The following is a 16,991-nucleotide window of genomic DNA, read 5'->3' on the forward strand; positions in this document are numbered from 1 at the left end:
GGAAGAACTCCAGAAAAACAGGTATGTCTCTGGAAATATTATTTTTTATTTTATTTTTATATCTTCAGAAACTGTACAGTGTTGCATTCACACAATCTATGTGCACCAATGATGGCAATACATTTCTTTGATGCCGATGCGCGCTGTGAAATGGACACTGCGCCTCCCTATCATTTTGGCCACAATTCATTTTCTGTTAGTAGTGAATTTGTGAATCCCCTCTTTCTGCCTCCAAACTTCACTATCAGATCCCCTTTTATTACTCAGAGTGCAGCAGGATAAAAGAAGAAAATGGAGTTTTGGTTATAGAAATCCCACTGCTTCTTGATGATAACCAAAAATGAGATTGACAAACACACATTTGGAGCTACAGGTTTCCAGCGGGGCTGGTTGTAATTTGGGAAAACCTGGGTGACCTCGACATGGATTCCCAGTCTCTCTGTTGGGAATCTCCTATCTGCTCAGGGGGGCTTGAGCTCACTGTACTAGAGCATCAAATGGTATACGCTGCAGAGGTAGGATCTGAGTGCAAATCTCTGTTATGTAAGGTTACATTAGTATTGTACCAGGTAGCCCCCGAATTTCAGAAGTCTAACGCAATAATAGAAGTATATTTTAGCTTCTATAACAGTCAAAAGGTGAGTTTTGTTTTGTTGTTTGTTAAATTTCTTTTTTTTAATTTGTATTTATTTCTTTATTCATGAGAGACACAGAGAGAGGCAGAGACACAGGCAGAGGGAGAAGCAGGTTCCCTGTGGGGAGTCCCGACTCGATCCCAGGACCCCGGGATCACATCTGAAGCTGAAGGCAGATGATCAACCACTGAGCCACCCAGGTGTCCCATGTTATTTAAAATTTCAATTCAAGTTAGTTAACATACAGAACAGGACTGGTTCCAGGAACAGAATCCAGATTCATCACCGTATAGAGCTCCCAGTGCTCATCACACAAATGCCCTCTGAATGCCCTTCACCCAATTACCCAATCCTCCCATCCACCTCACTTCAGTTGATGGACACTTGGGATCTTTCCATAATTTAGCAATTGTTAATAGTGCTTCCATAAACTTTGGGGTGCGTAGGCCCCTGGAGATCAGCATTTTTATAGCCTTTGGGTAAATACCTAGTAGTACAGTTGGTGGATTGTAGGGTAGCTCTACTTTTAACTTTTTGTAGGACCTCCATAGTATTCTCCACAGTGGCTGCACCAGCTTGCCTTCGCACCAACAGTGCAAGAGGATTTCCCTTTCTCCACATCCTCATCAACATCTGTGGCCTCCCGAGTTGTTAATTTTAGCCATTCTGACAGGTGTGAAGTGGTATCTCATTGTGGTTTTGATTTGTGTTTCCCCGATGCGGAGGGATGTTGAGCATCTTTTCATGTGTCTGTTGGCCATCTGGATGTCTTCTTTTGAAAAGTGTCTGTTTATGTCTTCCGCCCATTTCTTAACTGAATTATTTGTTTTTTGGGGTGTTGAGTTTGATAAGCTCTTTATGGGTTTTGGATACTAACCTTTTATCTGCTATGTCATTTGCAAATATCTTCTTCTATTCTGTCAGTTGCCTTCTTGTTTTGTATTTGAAGAGAATGCAGATAAGTGAGGCCACTTCCAGGCTTTCTAAATTCATTCTTGGCTGGTGGAACTTTACTGTCTTCACCGCTTTTCTCCTTGAGTAACTCCCCATCTGGCAGTAATGCAGGCCCACAGCCACTACATGGCTCTATTCAAGGATATCTGGCATTGTCTTTGTGTGTTCTTTGCAGTTTTTCTCTCCTGTGTCTCGAGAGCCCTTCTCTCACAGATGGATTCATCACGAATGATCAGATGGTGCCCTCTTGCTGGCCCAGCAAGGTGTTTGTAGGGGCTGGAGTAGATCTGTGTGAAGTGCTGGAGAATAAGGCACCTGTGGCCTTTAATTGCTGGGGTTCCAGGTCCTGTATGGTGCCCTGTAGCCCACAGGTCTCAGTATATCACCAGCTGATATTCTAGAGCTGGTAGAATGCATTATAAACCCAAGACATCAAATGCCATCAGGCCACTTACAGCAGTGCCTTTACTTATTACCTCCCCAGCTTTGTTGGGAGGTTTAGGTAACAAAAGACAACTAAATTATAAGAATTTGCATGAAGTATAGAAATTCCTTCTTACAGGGGGCACCTGAGTGGCTCAGTCAGTCGAGCACTGGACTCTTGATTTTGGCTCAGGTCATGATCTCAGGGTCATGGGATCAAGCCCTGTGTCAGGCTCCACGCTCAGCAGGGTGTCTGCATGAGGATTGTCTCCCTCTATCCCTCCCACCACTTGCTCTCTCACACTCTCTCTCCCTCTCAAATAAATAAATACATCTTTAGAAAAAGAAAAAGAAATTTCTTCTTACATATCTAAAAATCCAGAGAGAGGTAGAATAAAACTTTTACTTTGTCTGTAGAGGATGCATTGTTTTTGTACCCCATGGAATAGGTTACATTTGGAAGTTCACTTTTAACCCCACATCACCACTTTAAACATAAGTCATTTAAAAAAATAATTTAAAATATATTATACATTCATGGTTTTCAAAAGCAGTCTGCATAGAATATGTTTCCATGTTAGCTCTGTGATTCATCATGCACTAAACCATTAAGTCTTATTTAAACATGTGAGTCTCTTTGTCCCTGTATCAACTGGTCCAGAATATACTTCTGCTTTTCAAGGGCTTGTTTTCCCTCTTTGTAGGTTTCCATCTCTGCCATTTCTGTTGGGCTTTGAGCAGCAATGGGTTTCCATAAATGGTCGATCTCTTACCTTCTATTCTCTTCCAGCCACTGTGACTTTGCTCATGACAGAATTAGGATGATTAGGGTCAGAGCGGAATGAAAGCTCAAGGTTAATGAACAACATGCCTGGGTTTTATGGCAGATTTTAATGACTTCTGATTGACAAGTTAGAGGTCTTTTTTGCCTTTATTTTTCTTTTTCTGAGTTCCAGAAATGTACAGTTTTCCCATAAGACCTAGCACAATATAGATGACTAATTTATTTAATGGTAAAATTCTTTCACTATTATTTATATTCCCCAAATGAATGAGAACATATAATGTTTGTCCTTCTCCGATTCACTTACTTCACTCAGCATAATACCCTCCAGTTCCATCCACGTTGAAGCAAATGGTGGGTATTTGTCATTTCTAATAGCTGAGTAATATTCCATTGTATACATAAACACCAATAAAAATTTTTTTAAAAATGGTAAAATTCTTGAAATTCAGTAACTAAGACTCTGTTTAGAGTCTGTTTATAAGACTCTAAATTCTTATAGGAAAGTGATACGTCTGGACTAAAAACGATAAACCAAACCACCAATTTAGCCTGTATGAAGCAAAAATATTATTCTCCTAAATGGCAAACAAAGGGAAACAGCTTGCTATATAATTCTCATTGGTCGATTGGTAGAAGACATTTGACACTATGGGCTGGTCCTTTGTTTTAAAGTTTCAATTTAAAGAAATTGACAATTTCCGGCAAAGTACAACCCACCCACCCCCTTAGCGTTTTTGTAAGGATTAAATGAGATCCTAGATATTTATCAGTTACATCTTCTGTGCCACTACAGTCTTTTTGACTTACTGGTCTCAGGGGCTTTCGACTCTATTGTACTTTAGTGCCACTCCAGACAGCGGCCCTGCACAGGGTCTCGCTGCCTCAATGGAAGCATGACTTTACTGCCCCTTGCCTCATGCCCTTCATGTGGACCTCTTACCCCTCAATTCAGGACCTCCTTGGTGATCCTGAAGAGGAGATGCCAGTTGGGCAGGCACCTGCCAGAATCATTTGTTAATTTTTTTAAAAAATAGGAATGATATAAGTCATAAGATCTAAGAATAATTAGACCAAGTTTGAGGAACCATTCAACTAACAAGGTTTTACAGAATTGAAAAACAAAATAAACACTTAGAAGTGAAGAACACTTCTCCCAATTGAATTCTGCTAAATGTATTTGTAGGTTGTAAAGACTTGCATGTGTTGAGCACTACTCAAAGTCCCAAATCCTTTTCATTTCACATGCTCTTCACAACAGGCTTGTGAGTTAAGAGGCACCCTCCTTGTGCAGGTAATGAAATTGAGAACAAGGGATATAAGTGGCTTGCTCAGGTATATGCAGCAATCATGTGTAAAGGGTAGTGGGCCTGGCTCTGGAGCTCCCTGTGTGCTACATCCCAATAGCAATGTCACTTTTCAGGCCACAGATATCTGAACAACTTTACAACAGAGTGAAGAGGGATTTCTGGCTGATTGGGGGTGCCCTGGGTTCTAGAACTATGCAAACAGTACAGTATATATGTAAGTGAAATCCATAGCTGTTATACAGTAACTCTACATTTCAACAAAGCACTGATGCTTTTAAACAAAATTCCGAGGGTGCCTGGGTGGCTCAGTTGGTTAAGCATCTGCATTCAGCTCAGGTCATGATCTCCGGGTCCTAGGATCAAACCCCACATCAGGCTTCCTGCTCAATAGGGAGTCTGTTTCCCTCTCTCTCTCTCCCTCTATCCCTCCCCACTGTTCATTCTCTCTCTCTCTCTCTCAAATAAATAAATAAAATCTTTGAAAAAAATTCTTATGAAATCAGCTTCAAAGAGAAAAAATAACCATTGATACAAACAGAAATCCCAGATGGATTTCACTCATGAGATAGTGAAAGAAGTTTCTTGGACAAATTGGGAACTAAAACCATGTCTCTAGAAGGGATATAGTCATGGGAAGGTCCCTTTGAGCCTATGTTCCCAGCCAGTGCCCACCAGAACGTGGACAGGAGTGGTTTCTACATCCCAGTTACAGTACGTACATCATGACCTTCGGGCATTCAATCCACTGCCTTATTGAAACATGAAGTCAATAGGCATGAGGCTCTCCCAGGTTTGATTACTTCTATAGTATTCCCTTTTGTGCAACATCTCTGTTTTGCCAGCAGACATGACTTATTTGATTATGCTAGGGAATTGGCTAAAGAAGTTACTTAAATATTTAAAAGGGAAATGTTGATTCCTGTTTTTAAAGCACATTAACAATTAGCAGAACTACTAAGATAATATCTCTTAGGTAATGCCAAATTAATAATTGATGGAGATCAACCTTCATAAAAGTACAGAATGAAGTAAGCAGAGAATCTGGGGTAGATTAAACAATTTCCCAGCAAATTCAGACATTGTAAGAACCAGAGAGTTCAGACCAATGGGAAGTAGTTGTGCTTTACCTCAAAGCACGAATTTTACCGCGGTTTTAAGTTGATGGATTCACAGAAAAACTTCATTGGAGAGGGAATGACATTTCTCATGTGAAGGAAGTGACAGTACTCCAAAAATCACTCTACCTTTATGGCAAATATGGATTGTTTTTATAAGGATTTGAGCCAACACCATTGCAATATTTTGACTATTTTATGTAGCTAGAGCTAGAGCTACATAAAATACGAGCTATAGAAAAACTAAATATTTTCATATAATTATTTTAAATGAGCTTCATTATTAGAAAAATAGGGATTCAATACCATGAACTCATCTCCAGACCTTATTCAACTTACAACAGTTGTCCCACTGATGTCCATTTTCTTGTCCAGGATCCTCTCTAGGATCTACATTGCATTTCACTGACGTGTCTTCTTAGTCTCCTACTGAAGTCTAAGATAGATTCTCAGTCCCTAGACATGTTGAAAGAATAATTTGGTTTTATTTCTTCTAGGAGATGCAGGATTAAAAGCTCAGGTCTATCACATCAGGAAATCTGGGATTCTGGTTACAGCTTAAACAAATATCACTGTCGGATATTCTATATGCCATTTTATTCTGTGTGAAACCAAGTTTATATCACTTATTCAATAATGGAGTTGGACAATATTAAGGGTTTTCCAACTTTTTACCACCATGGAAAAATTTTTAAATTATTTTTATCTTCCAGCTTATTTTATTTTCTTATGAAAATATTTGGTCTGTTATCCAAACTGAATTACTTTGATCATTTTTGGCAATCAAAATGTAATACTTCTTATAAAGTAAATATGTTCTTTCTCAGACATGCAAATAATAAGTGGCCATTGGATAGATTTCATATGTGTTCAGGGAAAGAGAAATTGATAACCAAATGTAAAATGCCAGTTTCATAACTTTCTACAATATGGGCTCAAAGCTGAGTAAGTAATTTTTTTTTTTTTTTTTTTAGTAAGTAATTCAACTTGGTTATCTGTTGTTGGAGAGATTTGAGGGGGAAAAAAGTGAATCTCTTTTTCTGACTGTTGTCTATGGGCTTATGCAACCAGAATATGTTGAGCTACATGCAATTAAGAATATGTCAAGATTATAGACTTTGGCAGTATCACACTTTTCTTCTGAATTTCCATGCCTAATGTGTTCATAATAACATAGCTTTGAAAATTAGGACAAAATTCTACTTTTACAATATCCTGGGTAAGTATCCTACTTTACAATATCACGTGTAAGATGCATTAAAGGTTATGTTACATTTTATCTTAAAAGTTACACTTTTACCATGTAAGATATACTTGCAGATAACATCAAATTGCCTTGTTTTTAAAACAAGGAATTTTAAATTTAAAACAGTTATTGTATAACTGTAACAAAGAAACCGCGATGACTCTTACTGATATAGTCAGCCTTGAGTATATCCAATCAAACTCAAAATACCTACTAAATATTAAATTAAATTTGTTAAATTAAATTAAATTGGTTAGAGTCCAGGAAGCCTCTGGTTAGATTCCATGAATAGTAGGCTTGAAGCACTTAAGGTACATGTGAATTCATTTAAAATCTAGGTTGACATTATTTTTCCCCTTAGGTAGATTTTTTTTAGTCTTAGAAAGAAGCATATTAAAACTTAAAAGTAATAATTTTGAATATACAAGTTCTGGAAATAAGGATAACTTCAATATAACTTAAGTTAAATGGCTCTTAAGTTTATAACATCTTATTATATAACCCAGAGCTATCATAAAATATAATGTATCTGTTTATATAATTCATTATATTTATTAGCAACCATTTTAAATCTTACACAATAGACTTTTAAGACATTGTGAGTTCCTACACAGTCACCCCAACACACGCATATTTTTCAAGCAGGGATCTGAGGTCCAGAGAGATGCCGTGAGGTACTAAACATGGTGAAATCGGCATCACATCTCTTTTCTGCCATCGCGGACAGCATTGGCTTTTCTGTACCATACCTAACACTGCCTTCTCTACGAGAGTGAACAGTGGTACTTTTCCCCTTATTACCTTAAACAAACACAATAGACAGAATGTATTCCTAAGTTGAACACTTAGAGGACTGAATGGAAATGATGGAAAATTGTCTTACGGGAGTCATACTGGTCTATGGGAAAAAATGAAAGAACACAACACATAAGTTGGCTATAGAAAAAAATAAATGAAGGAAGGACAGAGAAGTCTCTGAGTTTTCTCTTTCTTTCTCTGGGAATATACAGCAAGAATAATGCAACCACTATATGGTGGTTTAGTGGTATTAGCACAAGCTAAAATCAAGTAATTCGAAAAATGAGAAGGAGATCCCTACATACTATCATCTGACCAGCTGGGATCCAGAATAAGGAAGAAAATGGTTAGCAAGAGAATGACAACTTCTCATTAGAGTTAGTTTCATAATTTCTGTGAACTCTTAAATGGTCTTACAACTCATGAAAAAAGTTCTGAAGAGGGAAGCATGATATTGCTTCTTATACAATGAAGAGAATATTGCCTTCTTTTGTGTCTCATGAGAGGAACCACATGTAATTTAATGCCTGTCATACCCTAAATCAGTGGTTCTAGTGTGGGAATCCCAGATGGCAGCACTACCATCACCTGGGAACTTGCTAGTTTTCTCCCTCAGCCCCCTGCCACCTATGGAATCAGAAATTCAGGGGACAGTCCCAGCAACACAAGTTTTAACAAGCTCTCCAGGTGGCCAGTGCCTGCTAAAGTTTGAAAGCTATAGCCCTAAATCATGCCCATATGTCCATTTAAGCTTTCCTGAAGGCTGTGCAAGATGAAAATAATATCACACAGCTGGATTTCATGCATTTAGAATCCACAAGGCAATGGTTTTCTGCTTTTCTAATGTATATATATGGAACTGTAAAGAGAAAGTCATGCTGATCCCTCCCTAATTATGGAAAGAGTGGCATTTCGGCAATGATTCCCTGAGAAAATGTTCAGGGCATAAAGAAAATGAGTGTACAATGCCAGAGGGGTCATGCTGTTGAAGATGGTCCCACTGTGTACAATCAAGAAGATTTTTCTGGGGCTTTCCTGTGAGTGTCAGCCTTTCCCCTGAGAAGCGGTGCATGAGGGAGATCATTTCAATCCAATACAGGCTGAAGTGACTTGAATTTGGAGATGACTGTAGCCCTGGTGCTAACAGACTTGGGATTTATGAAAAGAAGACATAGCTCACGTGCTAATGTCTGTCTTGCCAACCTTTATTTTGAGTCATCTATTTCTTCTTTAGGATTTGTAATAATTTTCCACTTAATGCCCTATCTGTTAGGAGTCCGGGGTCCTTGGTAATTTGCCTCTCCTTCATTCTTGGAAGCATATTGCTTTGCCCTGGCTTCCCTGTGAAGGAGTTGCGGAGAGCAGAGCCAACTCAGGTTCATCCTAATGGGACCTCATGTAGACTGTCACAGGTTGGAGTGAATCAGCCTAAAAGGAGAAATCTCAAGTAAAAAATGAGCTATAATTTGTCTCCTGATTCTTAAGGGAATATGAAGGTACAAATTCCAATCCACTTGCACAAAAATCTGCCCAAATACTTTGTCTTTTTTAGTATAGATTCTTAAAAAATTAGGGGGAAAAAAGGGATAAATTGCTGATGTACTTGACAGAACTAAGACAGAACCAGTAAAAAGGCACCAAAACTTTAGTTCATTCAGATATTTGCTATCCAAATTCCCCAGGAATAATTAATGGATTATAAGCCCAGCTAACCAAGAATTATAGAATAAATTTAGAGGCAAAATAGCAAAACTCAAAATACATGTCAGCATCTATTTATTAATTCTGGCAGTAAGACGAGCAAGGGTGGAGAATGGGCTAGAGTTATTACCAGAGCAAATGTCAAAATAAGAACCACTGGCTATCAGGTCAGAAGGTCACTAAGAAGCCAGGGCACTTTAGGAAGAGAACTGCCTGGAGGCACTGAGTTAGGTCTACAGGACAAGGACGTGAAGGCAGCTGTCTCTCTCTGTTCCCTATTCCCTGCACACTGACATCGTTTTGGAAAGCAGTTCTATTTTGGAAAGCAGGCTCCCATTTCTTTGGACTCACCCCAGAGGCTCATGCTACCAGATTACTGACAGCTTTGACTCCTGCACAAGTAACCTGTGACTTCAAAAAAAGTCACTTCTCTGAATTCAGATGGAGTGAATCACTGGGAAGAGTCCTAGAAACATAGTATATTAGTGTAAGCTCTCCAGAGAAGCCGAACCAAGAGGATATGATAGATGAGAGATGGATAAATAGATAGATGGATGATAGGTAGATAGATAGATTGATAGATGACAGATGATAGATAGATGATAGATAGATAGATAGATAGATAGATAGATAGATAGATAGATAGATAATAGATAATTCTAAGGAATTGGCTCACGTGATTATGGGAGCTGGCTAGTCCATAATTTGTGGGGCAGGGTAGCAGGCTGGAAAGTAGGAAAAGAGCTGATGTTGCAGTCTTAAGTATGAAATCCACAGGGCAGGCCAGCACACTGGAAACAGAGGTAGGATTTCCAAGTTATTGCCTCAAGTAAGAATCCTTCTTCTATAGGAAACCTTGAGTTTTGCTCTTAAGGCCTTCAACTGGTTGATGAGGACCATCACATTTTCAAGGGTCATCTTTATTTAAATCAATGGATTTTAAATGTTTTTTTTAATTTATTTTTTATTGGTGTTCAATTTACTAACATACAGAATAACCCCCAGTGCCCGTCACCCATTCACTCCCACCCCCCACCCTCCTCCCCTTCTACCACCCCTAGTTCGTTTCCCAGAGTTAGCAGTCTTTACGTTCTGTCTCCCTTTCTGATATTTCCCACACATTTCTTCTCCCTTCCCTTATATTCCCTTTCACTATTATTTATATTCCCCAAATGAATGAGAACATATAATGTTTGTCCTTCTCCAACTGACTTACTTCACTCAGCATAATACCCTCCAGTTCCATCCACGTTGAAGCAAATGGTGGGTATTTGTCATTTCTAATAGCTGAGTAATATTCCATTGTATACATAGACCATATCTTCTTTATCCATTCATCTTTCGATGGACACCGAGGCTCCTTCCACAGTTTGGCTATCGTGGCCATTGCTGCTATAAACATCGGGGTGCAGGTGTCCCGGCGTTTCACTGCATCTGTATCTTTGGGGTAAATCCCCAGCAGTGCAATTGCTGGGTCGTAGGGCAGGTCTATTTTTAAGGATTTTAAATATTGATCATATCTATGAAGTACCTTCACGGCAACATCTAGACTAGTGTTTGACCGAACAACCGGGCACAATGGCCTAGCCAAGTTGACACATAAAGCTAATCATTACACACAATCAAATGTTCTGGTACTTTCTCCATCCTTCTGGAAGCCACGCTGCAAGATACAAATATATCCCCTGGTGTCTTCCATAGAGAGGAGTCCCACTGTGGTAAACACAGAGCACGAAAGGGTTTGCATTAATATATATTGGACACAGAGATCCAGGCTTTGATATCTTGCATTGAAGAACAACTAATCCATTAATTAATTCAAGAATTTCATAGACTTCAGCAGAGTTGCTTAAAAATTATGCTATATTTATTTCATATAGTTGTGTGCTCCAGTTTGACACATTTTGTTTTTTCTAAAGTGATTAGTTACCATCATGTTTTTTCTTTTGACAGATAAAAAAAAATCATTCTCAGCAAATCCCTTATATCTTTCTATTTCTTATACTTTTAATCCTTTGTTTGAATTATTTTAATTTTTTTGTCAAGTTCGTTTTGTAAGTGGGACTAATTTATTCATGTTGGAAATACAGGTTTCTTGAAAATATTTACATGGAGTTTTTTTTTTTTTAAGATTTTATTTACTCATGAGAGACACACAGAGAGAGGCAGAGACATAGACAGAAGGAGAAGCAGGCTCCCAGTGGGGAGCCTGATGCGAGACTCAATCCCAGGATCCTGGGATCAGGACCTAAGATAAAGGCAGATGCTCAACCACTGAGCCATCCAGGCATCCCAAGAATTCAGCCACTCTGAAGAAAAGCACATCGTCTCTGTTCACAGCTCATTGACATAAGCTCCAAGGGATGTTAGGAAATTAATCGGGGTCACGCCCTGAGCTGAAGGCAGCCACTCAACCACTGAGCCACCCAGGCACCACAAAAACATTTATGTTTTCTCATTGTTTGTAATTGTCTTGTTTTCTCTCATAATATTTGTCTTTACGCTGAACTCATAGCCTCTCAACATTATAATGGAAACTGTCTTTTGTGTTGAGTGCCCCTCCTGCCCCATCTTCTTGCTTTCACTCCAATATTTCTGATTACTTTCTAAGCCAACTGCTCTTCTTTCTTATTGCAGATTTACCACATTTTCCTTTGATCAAATCCTTCATTTCCTGAATTTCCTTTCTTTCTCTTTCAGGAATTCCTCCCTTCCTTTGTTGGAGTCTGTCCTTACACAGCTTTGTCAGGAAAGAAACTCTGAGTTATTACATATTTTAAAATGTTTCTATTCTTGCCTTGTGTGATAGTTCGCCTAAATTTAGCATTTTCAGATTAAAAACCTTGCCCCTCGGAACTTTGAGGGTGTTGACAATCTCTTGTTGTGCTTTGACAATTAGTGTCCCTATAAGAAAGTATGGTGAACATATTTTAAACATAGTTTTAATAAGCATTGAATTGTCAAGGACTGCACCGAGCTTGAAATCCAGGGAAGATGATTTATTCTTGAACTTTTACCTTTTGGGGAATTCCAAGATCAAAGGCAAAATTGTTACAGTACGTACGCAGCAAAAACAATACACCTGTCCAAACTCTGTACTTGCAGACCATAAATTCATGCTACTTTATGTAGATGCAATTCTCAGACAGCTCTCCAGTCTTCCAGGGTAGTTTGACCTGAGAATTTGCAAATCGAGTTCCAGAACTGATTATGAATTACTTGGTATCTCTCCTTCTAACTATGTAATACCAATTTTTAACAATTGTCTATGGATAGTTTACCTTTTTTACATATTTATTTTTAGTATAACTAAGGGATCTTTACAAAATACTTGTTATGGCAAGAAATTCTTAGGTTTGAGAGGGTTGTAAGTCATCTGTTTGATGTAGACATACCGTATATCCCTTCCTCTGTCTTTCTACATTTTTCCATGGTCTTGGCATTTGTCCAGTTATTTGGTCTGCCCCAGCCTTTCTTACAGAACTCTTCATTATTTTGGACTTTGGAGAAACTCCTTTACTACCACTTTAGTGGAAGCTTAAAAAAGAAGGGACAAGCAGGAGTGCTCAGTCTCACATTTCAGACAAGAAGCAATATGATGTGGTTGTTTATTTCTTCAGTAACTACTTCCCTGAAATACTGCATATATGACATGTATTTTTTATTGTTTTCAGCCATTAAAGTTACTGGAATTTTGATAAAGTTAGACTCCTACCAATAATTAAATGGAGGAGTTAGAGAATCAGGAAAGTCAGCTTGTGAGTCAATAGCTTGAAGGTACACATTTTTAATTTTGAAATGTTAACTTCTGTAATATGTTAAATTCCTAAGCATAATGATGAGATTAACTTGGCTATTAGTGTGATGAGTAAAAGGTAAACCAAACCCATTTTCCTAGATGTGGGATTGTTAGTTATTCTCCTGGTTCCCTTGGAAAGCCTTCTCATTTAAATGGATTTCTAAGAAGTTTGGTTGCTCTTCCAAGGCACAGAAATCTGTGTAGAGATTTCTGTAAGAACCTGAAGACACTAGGTCAAGAGTCAGTGTTCACATGAGATGTGTGCAGGAAAGATATTTATCTGACACTAAGCATTTCCATATTGAAAATGTAAAGCATGAAGGTGGTTGTAATACAGCATGAATACTTTGAATATCATAATAAATATCACAAAAAGGTCAGAATGACACTCACTTAGGCACATGCAGATTTTCAGAATTTAGTTTCTGCTTGTGTCAAAAAAAATGGTCTTTGGTCAATATAGCTTGTAAAAAATTGTGGGCTCTGGACACAGTATGTAGGTCAACTAAATATCAGACCAAGCTCGAGACCTATGCAGAGGGAATAGGGGTTGGCCCAACACGAGTTAGTGTGAGAGCCACGAGAGCATGTTATAAAACTCTGGGGGAGGTGGTGCTTGGCTACAGTGAGTTTTTGTGGGAGAGGGCATGCCCTGGTTTTGATGGAGTGGGGTAGATTTACTTCTCTTTCCTGAAAATTCACCATTTACACAATCCCAGGACAAATGGTTGCTTCAGGGAGTATTGCAATTTATAAAGCAGATTTTCTGCACTTACCAGTTCTATCAGGTGCAAAGAAACAACAACATAATGATAAACACAGAGTTTCCACAAGTGCATATTCATGTGCCTTCTTCGAATCCCTTGCAGCTTGATTCTTGGTGTTCAGTTTTGAGTTTTAGTTACTCTTCAGGGTAGGAATAGTTATGAAAATCCCGTGATACTACAACAGCCCAAGAAAATCAGAAATAGAGCTGCCTTAATAGGATCCCACAGGTGACTTTAAAGAGGGAGGATTCTAAGTTGCTTGTAGAAAACCAGGATAGCTTGGATCTTACTACAGGCATTGTATCAGCATTCCACAATTCAGTTTTCACTGGCATGAAAATGAGAAACTCTACTGTCACCATCATAAAATGTGGTGGATAATTTTAGGGAGAATTTTCAAGAGATAGTAGCATGGTATCACATCAAATAGTGAGGGGATTCTTTTTGTATTTCCAAAATATTCCTTATTTTATTTTATTTCTTTGTATATTTTTTATTGGAGCCCGATTTGCCAACATCTAGTATAACACCCAGTGCTCATCCTGTCAAGTGCCCCCCTCAGTGCCCATCACCCAGTCACCCCATTCTCCCCCCTCCCCTTCCACTATCCTTTGTTCGTTTCCCAGAGTTAGGAGTCTCTCATGTTCTGTCACCCTCACTGATATTTCCCCCTCATTTTCTCTCCTTTCCCCCTTAATCCCTTTCACTATTTTTTATATTCCCTGAATGAATGAAACCATATAATGTTTGTCCTTCTCCGACTGATTTGCTTCACTCAGAATAATACCCTCCAGTTCCATCCACATCGAAGCACATGGTAGGTATCCGTCCTTTCTGATGGCTGAGGAATATTCCACTGTATATATAGACCACATCTTCTTTATCCATCATCCGTCAATGGACACCGAGGCTCCTTCCACAGTTTGGCTATTGTGGACATTGCTGCTAGAAACATCGGGGTGCAGGTGTCTGGGTCTTTCACTGCATCTGTATCTTTGGGGAAAATCCCCAGCAGTGCAATTGCTGAGTCACAGGGCAGATCTATTTTTAACTGGAACCTCCACACAGTTTTCCAGAGTGGCTGCACCAGTTCCCATTCCCACCAACAGTGCAAGAGAGTTCCCCTTTCTCCACATCCTCTCCAACATTTGTGGTTTCCTGCCTTGTTAATTTTCCCCATTCTCACTGGTGTGAGGTGGTATCTCATTGTGGTTTTGATTTGTATTTCCCTGATGGCAAGTGATGCGGAGCAGTTTCTCATGTGCTTGTTGGCCATGCGTATGTCTTCTTTGGTAAAATTTCTGTTCATGTCTTTTGCCCATTTCATGATTGGATTGTTTGTTTTTTTGCTGTTGAGTTTAATAAGTTCTTTATAGATCTTCGATACTAGCCTGAGGGGATTCTTATATAGGTTTTATGTAATCTGTTGTTATGAAGATTTACTGCTTCCAGTTGGGGATATCTGAACTCTTTATGCTCCCTTGAATTCAGAGTCTGCTGTGCAACATAAAAACGGACCCTGGGCTTTCCTTCTTACTCTCACAGCCAAAGAATTACGTCAACAACGACACACACACACACATACACACATACCAAACTAACACATTTAAACTGCTAATGTCCCCTTCGAGCTCTCTGCCTACTTTGTCTTTGTACCTGATGCTTGGACCTCGAAGTCAAATCTAATGTGACCATAAGCTCTCACCTATTGGCCTTTGGCCTAAAATGTAGGCCAAAGAGTTGAGTGTTTGCCCAAAACACTTGAAAATTCAAAATAAATTGAATTCACTGTCCCCACTGACCTCTTTTTTAACCCAATTTATATCCTCTTTACATGTATGTTTTTTTCCACTGTCATCACATTTTGGTGACAATTCTTACATGTTTGATGCAAGAGGGTTTAGAGCTGGGTTGGCAAGGCTGTATCTGAAAAACACTGTTCCCAGGAACCACCTGATACACAAGAGGCCTCACACCAGAAATCCTGCCTTGCTACTTCCGACATATCTGCATCCCAACGCTTTCGTTCAGACCTTGACTGTATTTCAGCCACTTCGTGCACTCAACTGGCTTTTGCATGTTGACCTGGGGACAAACCTTAAGTTAACGATATCTTTCTTATTGAGAAATACATCCTGTATATCAATCACTCACAAATACATTTGAGAGTCTAGCTTGCTTGAACACGGCAGAAAATTTGCATAGTTTCTGAAGCAAGATACCCTTGTTTCAGAGCCATAGATTCAGCGAGAATCCTGCACATCCTGGTGAAGCATGTCCCCCTCTTGCCCAAGGGTGAGGAGCAGTCCAGAACAGAAAGCTGGCTTCAGTGTATCCCAGGCATTTCAAACCTGGGATTTCAAACTGGCCAGGACAGTCTTATCAATGTTTATGGCTCCATAAATCTCCTCATCCATTAAATCAGGCATTCGTCCACAATGTAAACACTTGCAGAGTTACCACTGAAGAACATTATCCTGAAAATTCCCAAATCTTTATTTTATTTTTAAATGTTCTACATATATCAAGACCTGTGTTTGTGCAGCCTGCTCAAAACCCTCTCTTTTCTGATTTGTCAGCTGTCTGACCCAGTGTGCCCCGAGCTGGCAGTGCCTTCCCAGTCTGCCCTGCTGTGTCCCCTCCCTGGTGGGAGCCTTTTGGGACATGACCAGACCGGGAGCTTCACTGCCCACAGTCACATCCCAATGTGTCAGTAAGTTTGTCATTTCCATAGTCTTTTCCCTGCTCTCCCCCTCTCTCTGGCTCCCCCTCCCCTGCTCCCCTCTTCCTCCCTCTCCTCCTCTTCTCTATTCCTCATCCAGTGTCCAGGCATCTAAGTTACTTAGGGGCCGACTTAAACCACTGCTCTGATGACGTGCCTGCCCTGTACCACTCAGAAGCGCTATGGACAAAGGCACCTCTTACAGACAAGGATCTGTACCTGATGCCTGGTCCTTTAACGTGTGTTCCCTGCACCCAGGCCACTTGTCACTTGTGCTTGGCTACTATTGTCCCCTTCACCCCTCTCACCTCCTGCCCTCCCCGGACTCACCCTTTCCAACCCTCTATGCTGCCCTGTGTGATCCGCCTCACCTGATCATGCCATAAATTCCGAATATCCTTTAGAGTTTCATCCTTCCATGTGTTTGTGACTGCTTCTTTCTTTCTTTCTTTCTTTCTTTCTTTCTTTCTTTCTTTCTTTCTCTTCCTCTCTCTCTCTCTCTCTCTCTCCCTCTTACTCTCTCTCCTCCAATAATCACTTCCCAAGCTTCTCTGCCTGGCAAACTAGACATTTTTTGTCCTGCCTGGAATATGCTTTCCTCTTGCCAAGGCAGATATCTCTCTCTTCTCTACCCACACCTTCTGCACTTTGCACACACTGAAATTGTAAATCACCCCAAGGGCTTTGGAAGGTCCATGTTAGGATTCAAACCCAAATCCTATCCTTAGTGCCGTGAG

Source organism: Canis lupus, chromosome 31, assembly GCF_048164855.1.
Source record: "Canis lupus baileyi chromosome 31, mCanLup2.hap1, whole genome shotgun sequence".
Classification (NCBI taxonomy): domain Eukaryota; kingdom Metazoa; phylum Chordata; class Mammalia; order Carnivora; family Canidae; genus Canis; species Canis lupus.